An 8,907-nucleotide genomic window follows, 5' to 3' on the forward strand; every position below is an offset into this window, starting at 1 on the left:
GCTTTTGTCAGGTTGTTGTGATTGGTGTTCTGGTCAGGTAGGGTTTGGGTGAGCTGTTCCAAGGGTCCTGGTTATTCTGTTTCACCTACATGTGTCAGGGCTTTATGGTGATGGGAGCTTGGATTGCTCCTACGTAGGTGAGCACGGAATGACAGTGCCCTCTTTAGAACCGTTAGGTGTAGAGGGAATCTGCCCAGCTCGGCCCGGCAAGCACTGTTGGAGGTGCTCCGATGGACTTGGAGAAGGTGCTTGCAGAATTCCAGGTGGAATATTTCTGTTGGGCTTGAATCCCACCTTGACCAGTCTGGGTAGGTGTGAGGAACCCAGACTTTGCTGCCATACAGGAGGATTGGGGCGATGATAGAGTCGAAGATTTTTAACCAGACCCTCACTAGTGGCTTCAGATGGTAGAATTTCCTTCGGATGGCATAGAAGGTTTTGCATTCCTTGTCTTTCAGGGTCTCTATGGCTTGTTTGAAGCTCCCTAACCGGTGAATCTCTAGGCCCGGGTAGGTATATTTGTCCATTCCTGTAAGGGTGCAGTTGTTGAGGACAAATGAAGGGTGCTGGTCTGATTTTCTTTTTCTCTTCTGGAACACCATGATGTTGGTTTTCTTTAGGTTGACCGGTAGTGCCCAGGTGGGGCTGAATTTCTCTAAGATTTTCAGGTTGTCTTGGAGGCCTTTCTTGGTTGGTGACAGAAGCAGCAGGTCATCTGCATACAGCAGGGATTTCACCTGCGCATCGTGGAGGGTGAGGCCTGGTGCTGTGGAAGATTCCAGAGTGGTAGCCAGCTCGTTGATGTAAATGTTGAAGAGCGTTGGGCTTAGGCTGCAGCCTTGTCTGACTCCCCGCCTCTGCTGGAAATAGGCCGTTCTTCTGCCATTCACACTCACACTGCAGAGGTTCTCGGTGTAGGAGCTTTTGATAACATCGTAGGTCTTTCCTCCTATTCTGCTCTCCAGCAGTTTCAGGAATAAGCCTGGGTGCCACACCGAATCAAAGGCCTTTTTAAAGTCCACGAAACAGGCGTATATCTTCCCGTTCTTTGTATTGTGGATGGTTCACTGAATGAGGCTGTGCAGGGTGTAGATGTGGTCAGTAGTGTGGTGGTTTGGCATGAACCCTGCTTGGCTCTTGCTGAGGATGTTGTGCTCAGTGAGGAAACTGAGGATCCTCTTGTTCAGGATGCTGTTGAACAGTTTTCCCAGGTTGCTGCTGACACATATGCCTCTATAGTTGGCAGGGTCATACCTGTCCCCATTCTTGTGGATGGGTGTGATGAGGCCTTGGTTCCAGGTACGAGGGAAGTAGCCAGCACTTAGCACAATATTGAAGAGTTTAACCATTGTGGCCTGTATTTCTGGTGGGCTCTACTTCAGCATTTCTGGTAGGATTCCATCCAGGCCACCGGCTTTTCTACATCTTATGGAAGAGATTCTCTCTGCTACTTCCTGTAATGAAATAGATGCATCCATGGGTTTTGGAAATATTTTACTTTTTCCTCCATTGCTTTTAGTTTTGCCATTATGCTTTTCTGCTCTTAGCTTAGTTCTTTGTTATGAATGAGTCACCGAAGGAGGAAAAAACAAAAATACAAGCTAAGTCCAGAAAACCGGAGAGGTTGGTAGCTATCGGATTGCAGACCCCTGATCCTATCCACAACAACTAACAGTAGCCATGGGGGGTTCCTACGATGCCCTAGACCCCTCGATCACAGCCGGAGAACTTAATAGGCCTAAAGAAAGAAAGGGGAAATCTAAACTGCCCCAGAGCAGACCCCAAAGCAATAGGCAGCCCCCAACATATAATGACGGTGAAGCAAGATGAAAACACTAACACAGATGGAAAGATAGCTTGAGCAAATGATGAGGCCCAAGCTAACTAAAAAGGACAGGATAGAAAAGCTGCTGTCTGCCATCCGTAAAAAACCTTACCAAAAAATGTCCCAACTGTCTGATAGGAAAAACAGGCCCTGAAGTCGCTAGGACTTCAAAAAGACTATATCAGCACTCAGGTAAATTCTGAAGACAGAGCAAAGAGACAAACTGATCAGAGACAAAAATGGAACTCAGCACACCCCCGACCGGGGATGGCTGAACTCCAAAAAACAAGGGAAACAAAACAAAACTAATAAGTTCAATAGCAGAGCAAAAACTTATCTTTGGGAAGCAGGAATCAGACTGGTCTCCAAGAATCCAGCAGAGAATATATCCAGTCAGAATTTCCTGTTACCCTGTCATCATCTACCAGATCAGGTGTTTGGTAATCAGCCTCACTACCTTCCTTCACCAGAAGAGGGAGTTCATCAGACATCGACGGTGAAGGGGGAAATGAACTCACAACAGTTCTTCCTTTGGAATGTCTTTATAGAGGTCTCTGAAGTACTGGAGCCAGATGTTGCCATTTTGGATATGGATGTTGTTTTTCTTGTCTTTTGTGCCCATGTGGTTCTATAGTTCCCAGAAGGAGTTGTCTTGGAGGGCATCTTGGAGTTTGTTAAGTTTGGTGGAGATGTAACTGCCTTTTGTATGGTTTCATAGGCTTCCTTTAGACCCGGGTGGTTGGGGTCTCTGTGTTTCTTGTTTGAGGCTGTTCTCAGGGTCTTCCGTACGGCTTTACATTCTCTGTCAAACCATCCGTTGATCTGTTTTTCTTTTGGTCTCTTGTAGTTGACTTTTTTAAGGTCGGACAGTCTGGCCATTGCATAGAATATATTGTTGAGGTCTTTTGCAGCTTGACTCACTCCTTTTGGGTTAGGCTGGTACTCGTAGTTGTAGAAGTGGTGGAGCATCTGTTTTATTTCAGGTCTGCTGGGAGCCTCTTTATACTTAAATGCCGACATTTTGTGCCATTTATAGGATGGAGGCCGGGTGAAGAGGCCGCTCTGCTGAGGCTTTTGAGTGGTTGGTTTCTCTTTAGATTTCAAGTACAGAAGAAGTTGGCTGTGATCTGACAGGTGGGGAGACTATGAAGGTGCTGATATTTGCCAGGTTCATATCTGTAATGGCATAATCTACAACACTACTCCCTACATGGGAGTTTAGTGTACACCTCCCTAAGGAGTCTCCTTTGGTTTGTCCATTAAGAATATGAAGTCCTAAACTTCTGCATACGTTCAGGAGCTTTTACCACTTTTGTTGACTGTACTGTCATAGCTGCTCTCTGTGACTACTGTGTCTTGGCCGTCATTCTCTGCTCCAAATATGTAGATGTTCCCATCCGTGGTCAGGAAGTCATTTTTTCTTCCTGTTCTTGCATTGAGGTCTCCAAAGATAAGAACTTTGCCCAGGCCCTGATAGTGGGCGGCTTCTCTTTGTAAGATCTCGAAGCAGTCTGGATTGAAGCAGGGTGACTCTGGTTGTATATAGGTGGCGCAGAGGTGGACATCAGACTGAGAGGTGAGGATGGAGCTGCTGATCCTGATCCATATGTGGCTGCCTCCTCTCTTCACCAGTTTGATGTACTGGTGGAGCTCTTCTTTATACCAGATCAGTATTCCTCCTGAGCTCCAGCCCTGTTTGTTGTTTTTATTTTTCAGGGCAGGGACAGAGATTTCCCTGTATCCAATGGACACCAGAGATTCGTTTTTGGCTCTGGTCCATGTTTCCAGGAGGATCTGAATGTCTATATTTCTAAGTCTTTGTCAGGGTCATTTGTTTTGCATCCAAAGGCCGAGGTGTTGAGTCCCTGAATATTCCAGCTGCTGATTGTAAGTGAAGTGATATATATATATTGCGCCACACACATACATGTATATACTGCATAGTCTCCTTTATCATGTATATTGCCATCCCTTATTATACAGTGCCCTCTCTTGCGATGTACAGCACCATTCCTTACATATTGGATTATATAGAGCCCTGTTTTTTATTACATACCGTTATGTCTTGTTAGCTTTATAATGCAATGATGGCTGAGAAAGCTTACTTTCTAATGGAGGAGATGATGGACTGGTCGTCTGGTCACTGGCTCCTCCATCAGCAGTCATTTTATATTTAAAAAGAGAGGGGACTATGTAATAAAATAGGGCTCTGTTACTAACAAAATTAGCAAGAATACACTATGTAAGAGACAGCACAATACATAACAGCAGAGGAAGCTATATAATAAGGGACAGCACCATATATAACTAGAGAGGATGTTACGTAATAAGGGACAGTGTTATACATAAAAAAAGAGGAAACTATGTAACTAAGGATGGTGTGATACAGAATTAGTGAGTACACTATATGCTAAGATACTGTGTTATACATAATAAGTACGTATACTATATGCTAAGGGACTGTGTTAGACATAATAAGTGAGTACACTATATACTAAGGGACTGTGTTAGACATAATAAGCGATAATAATGTGTTCCTCCACCTCCCCCTGTTCCTAAGTCCATTATAAGTCCCCCTTCCTTCCATCCCAATCCCCTACACCCCTCATTGTCCTCCTCCCCCCGCATCCCATTATTGTCCTCTCCCTCACCACATCATTGCCCTCTTTCCCACCTCCATCATTGCCTTCTCCCCCACCACTATCATTGCTTTCTCCCCTGCCACCCCATCATTACCCTTTCACCACCCCCATCATTGCCTCCTTCCCCATAACTCCCATCATTGTCTTTTCCACTACCACCATCATTGCCTTCTCCCCACCGCATCATTGCCCTTTCCACCACTTCCATCATTTCCTCTTCCCCCACCATGCCCATCATTGCCCTCTCCATCATTCACATCATGGCCTTCTCACCATCAGCTCCATCATGGCTTTCTCTCCGTCAGCTCCATCATGGCTTTCTCTCCGTCACCTCCATCATGGCCTTTTCCCCATCACCTCCATCATGGCATTCTCCCCATCACCTCAATCATGGCCTTCTCCCCATTACCTCCATCATAACACAATTGCAGTGTACCGGGGGTTTAGAGAAGCATCAGCAGGGAGGGGGCTCCCTCTGTGCTTCCCTGTGACCCCCAACGCAGCGCGATGTGCTGCTCTGCTCCAGGGGCCTCCTTCCCTGGAGGTCCCCGGATCCCATATGGCTGCAGGGGCCTTCAGGGGCCTGCAGGGAGGCGGCTTCCTCAGTGCCTGCAGAGCGCAGGCATGAGGAAGCCTTGTGCAGCGCCTGCCAGATCGCTGATCTGACACAGCGCTGTGTGATGCCCCCCTGGGACAATGCAATAAAGTAAAAAAAAAATGTAAAAATAATTTATAAAAAAATCGCTAAATAAATAAAAAAAAAATTTCCCTAATAAATTCATTTTTGGAAATAAAAAGAAAACAATAAAAGTACATATATTTAGTATCGCCGCGTCCATAACGACCCACCCTATGAAACTGTCCCATTAGTTAACCCCTTTAGCGAACTCCTTAAAAAATAAAAATAAAAAACAACGCAAAAAACAATGCTTTATTATCATACCGACGAACAAAAAGTGCAATAACACGCTATCAAAAAGACGGATATAAATAACCATGGTACCACTGAAAACGTCATCTTGTCCCACGAAAAACAAACAAGCCACCATACAGCGTCATTAGTGAAAAAATAAAAAAGTTATAACTCGCAGAATAAAGTGATGCAAAAATAATTATTTTTTATATAAAATAGCTTTCATTGCATAAAAGCGCCAAAACATAAAACAAGACATAAATGAGGTATCGCTGTAATCGCACTGACCCAAAGAATAAAACTGCTTTATCAATTTTACCACACGTGGAACGGTGTAAACGCACCCCCCAAAATAAATTCATGAAATGCTGGTTTGTGTTCATTCTGAGTCCCAAAAATAGGAATAAAAAGCGATCAAAAAATGTCATGTGCTCAAAAATGGTACCAATAAAAACATCAACTCGTCCCGCAAAAAATAAGACCTCACATGACTCGGTGGGTCAAAATATGGAAAAATTATAGCTCTCAAAATGTGGTGATGCAAAAAGTATTTTTGCAATAAAAAACATCTTTTAGCATATGACAGCTGCCAAACATAAAAACCTGCTAAAAGTAGTAAATCAAACCCCCCTTTATCACCCCCTTGGTTAGGAAAAATAATAAAATAAAAAAAGTATTTATTTCCATTTTCCCATTAGGGCTAGGGCTAAAGTTAGGGCTAGAGTTAGGGCTGAGATTAGGGTTAGGGGTGTGTTGGGGTTAGGGTTGGAGTTAGAATTGGGGGGATTTCACTGTTTAGGCACATCAGGTGCTCTCCAAACGCAACATGGCGTCTAATCTCAATTCCAGCCAATTCTGCGTTGAAAAAGTCAAACGGTGCTCCTTCCCTTCCAAGCTCTACCATGCGCCCAAAGTGTTTTACCCCCACATATGGGGTATCAGCCTACTCAGTACAAATTGCAAAACAACTTTTGGGGTCCAATTTCTCCTGTTAACCTTAGGAAAATAAAAAATTGGGGGCAAAAATATAATTTTTGTGGAAAAAAATATGATTTTTTTTATTTTCACTCCCGGGCCTTATAAACTTTTGTGAAGCACTTGGGGGTTCAAAGTGCTCACCAAACATCTATATAAGTTCCTTGGGGGGTCAAGTTTCCAAAATGGGGTCAATTGGGGGGGTTTTCAACAGTTTAGGCACATCAGAGGCTCTCCAAATGCGACATGACACCCGCAGACCATTCCATCAAAATCTGCATTACAAAATGTCACTACTTCCCTTCCAAGCCCCGATGTGTGCCCATACAGTAGTTTTCTCCCACATATGGGGTATCAGTGTACTCAGGACAAATTGGAAAACAACTTTTGGGGTCCAATTTCTCCTGTTACCCTTGGCAAAATAAAAAATGGGAACTAAAAGATCATGTTTGTGTAAAAAATATGATTTTTTTTATTTTCACGCCCGGGCGTTATAAACTTCTGTGAAGCACTGGGGGGTTCAAATTGCTCACCACACATCTAGATAAGTTCCTTGGGGGGGTCAAGTTTCCAAAATGGGGTCACTTGTTGGGGGTTTCAACAGATTAGGCACATCAGAGGCTCTCCAAACGCGACATGACACCCACAGACCATTCCATCAAAATCTGCATTCCATAACGTCACTACTGCCCTTCCAAGCCCCGATGTATGCCCATACAGTAGTTTTCCCCCACATATGGGGTATTAGTGTTCTCAGGACAAATTGTACAACAACTTTTGGGGTACAATTTCTCCTGTTACCCTTGGCAAAATAAAAAAAATTGGGGGCTAAAAGATCATCTTTGATGAAAAAATATGATTTTTTGTTTTCAGTCATGGGCGTTATAAACTTCTGTGAAGCCCTTGGGGGTTCAAAGTGCTCACCAAACATCTAGATAAGTTCCTTGGGGGTCTAGTTTCCTAAATGGTGTCATTTGTGGGAGGTTTCCACTGTTTTGACTCATCAGGGGCTTTCCAAATGCAGCATGGCGTCCGATCCCAATTCCAGCCAAAAAAGTCAAATGGCGCTGCTTCCCTTCCGAGCTCTGCCATGCACCCAAATAGTGGTTTACTCCCACATATGGGGTATCAGCATACTCAGGACAAATTGTACAACAAGTTTTGGGGTCCTGTTACCCTTGGGAAAATAAAAATTGGGGGTGAAAAGATCATTTTTGTGGAAAAAATATGATTTTTTAATTTTATGGCTCTACGTTATAAACTTCTGTGAAGCCCTGGGAAGTTCAAAGTTCTCACCACACATCTAGATAAGTTCCTTAGGGGGTCTAGTTTCCAAAATGGTGTAATTTGTGGGGGGTTTACACTGTTTTGGCACATCAGGGGCTTTCCAAACGCGACATGGCATCCTATCTCAATTCCAGCCATAAAAGTCAAATGGCGCTGCTTCCCTTCTGAGCTCTGCCATGCGCCCAAATAGTGGTTTACCCCCACATATGGGGTATCAGCATACTCAGGACAAATTGCACAACTTTTGGGGTCCTGTTACCCTTGGGAAAATAAAAATTGAGCATGAAAAGATAATTTTTGTTAAAAAAATGTGATTTTTTAATTGTGCGGCTCTAAGATATAAACTTCTGTGAAGCCCTTGGGGGTTCAAAATTCTCATTACATATCTAGATAAGTTCCTTGGGGGGGTCTAGTTTCCAAAATGGGGTCACTTGTGGGGGGTTTCCACTGTTTAGGCACATCAGGGGCTCTCCAAATGTGACATGGCAACCAATCTCAATTCCAGCCAATTTTGCATTGAAAAAGTCAAACAGCGCTCCTTCCCTTCTGAGCTCTGCCATGCACTGAAACAGTGGTTACCCCCCACATATCAGGTATCAGCGTACTCAGGACAAATTGCACAATAACTTTTGCCATCTAGTTTCTCCTGTTACCCTTGGTAAAATAAAAAAAATTGGACCTGAAGTAATTTTTTTGTTAAAAAAAGTTAAACGTTCATTTTTTTCATTAAAAAAATTCCTGTGAAGCACCTGAGGGGTTAATAAACTTCTTGAATGTGGTTTTGAGCACCTTGAGGGGTGCAGTTTTTAGAATGATATCAGTTTTGGGTATTTTCTATCATATAGACCCTTCAAAGTGACTTCAAATGTGATGTGTTCCGTAAAAATAAAATGGTGTTGCAAAAATGAGAAATCGCTGGTCAACTTTTGACCCTTATACCTTCCTAACAAAAAGAAATATTGGTTCCAAAATTGTGCTGATGTAAAGTAAACATATGGGAAATGTTATTTATTAAGTTTTTGTGTGCCATATCTCTGTGAATTAAGGGCATAAAAATTCAAAGTTGGAAAATCGCAAAATTTTCAAAATGTTTGTCAAATTTCCATTTTTTTCACAAATAAACACAAGTTATATGATTGAAATTTTACCAATAACATGAAGTACAATATGTCATGAGAAAACAAATTCAGAATCACCGGGATCCATGGACACATTCCAGAGTTATTACCTCATAAAGGGACATGGTCAGAATTGTAAAAATTGGC

The sequence above is a fragment of the Dendrobates tinctorius genome, unplaced genomic scaffold, assembly GCF_039654945.1.
Source record: "Dendrobates tinctorius isolate UK_male_01 unplaced genomic scaffold, ASM3965494v1 ptg000008l, whole genome shotgun sequence".
Classification (NCBI taxonomy): domain Eukaryota; kingdom Metazoa; phylum Chordata; class Amphibia; order Anura; family Dendrobatidae; genus Dendrobates; species Dendrobates tinctorius.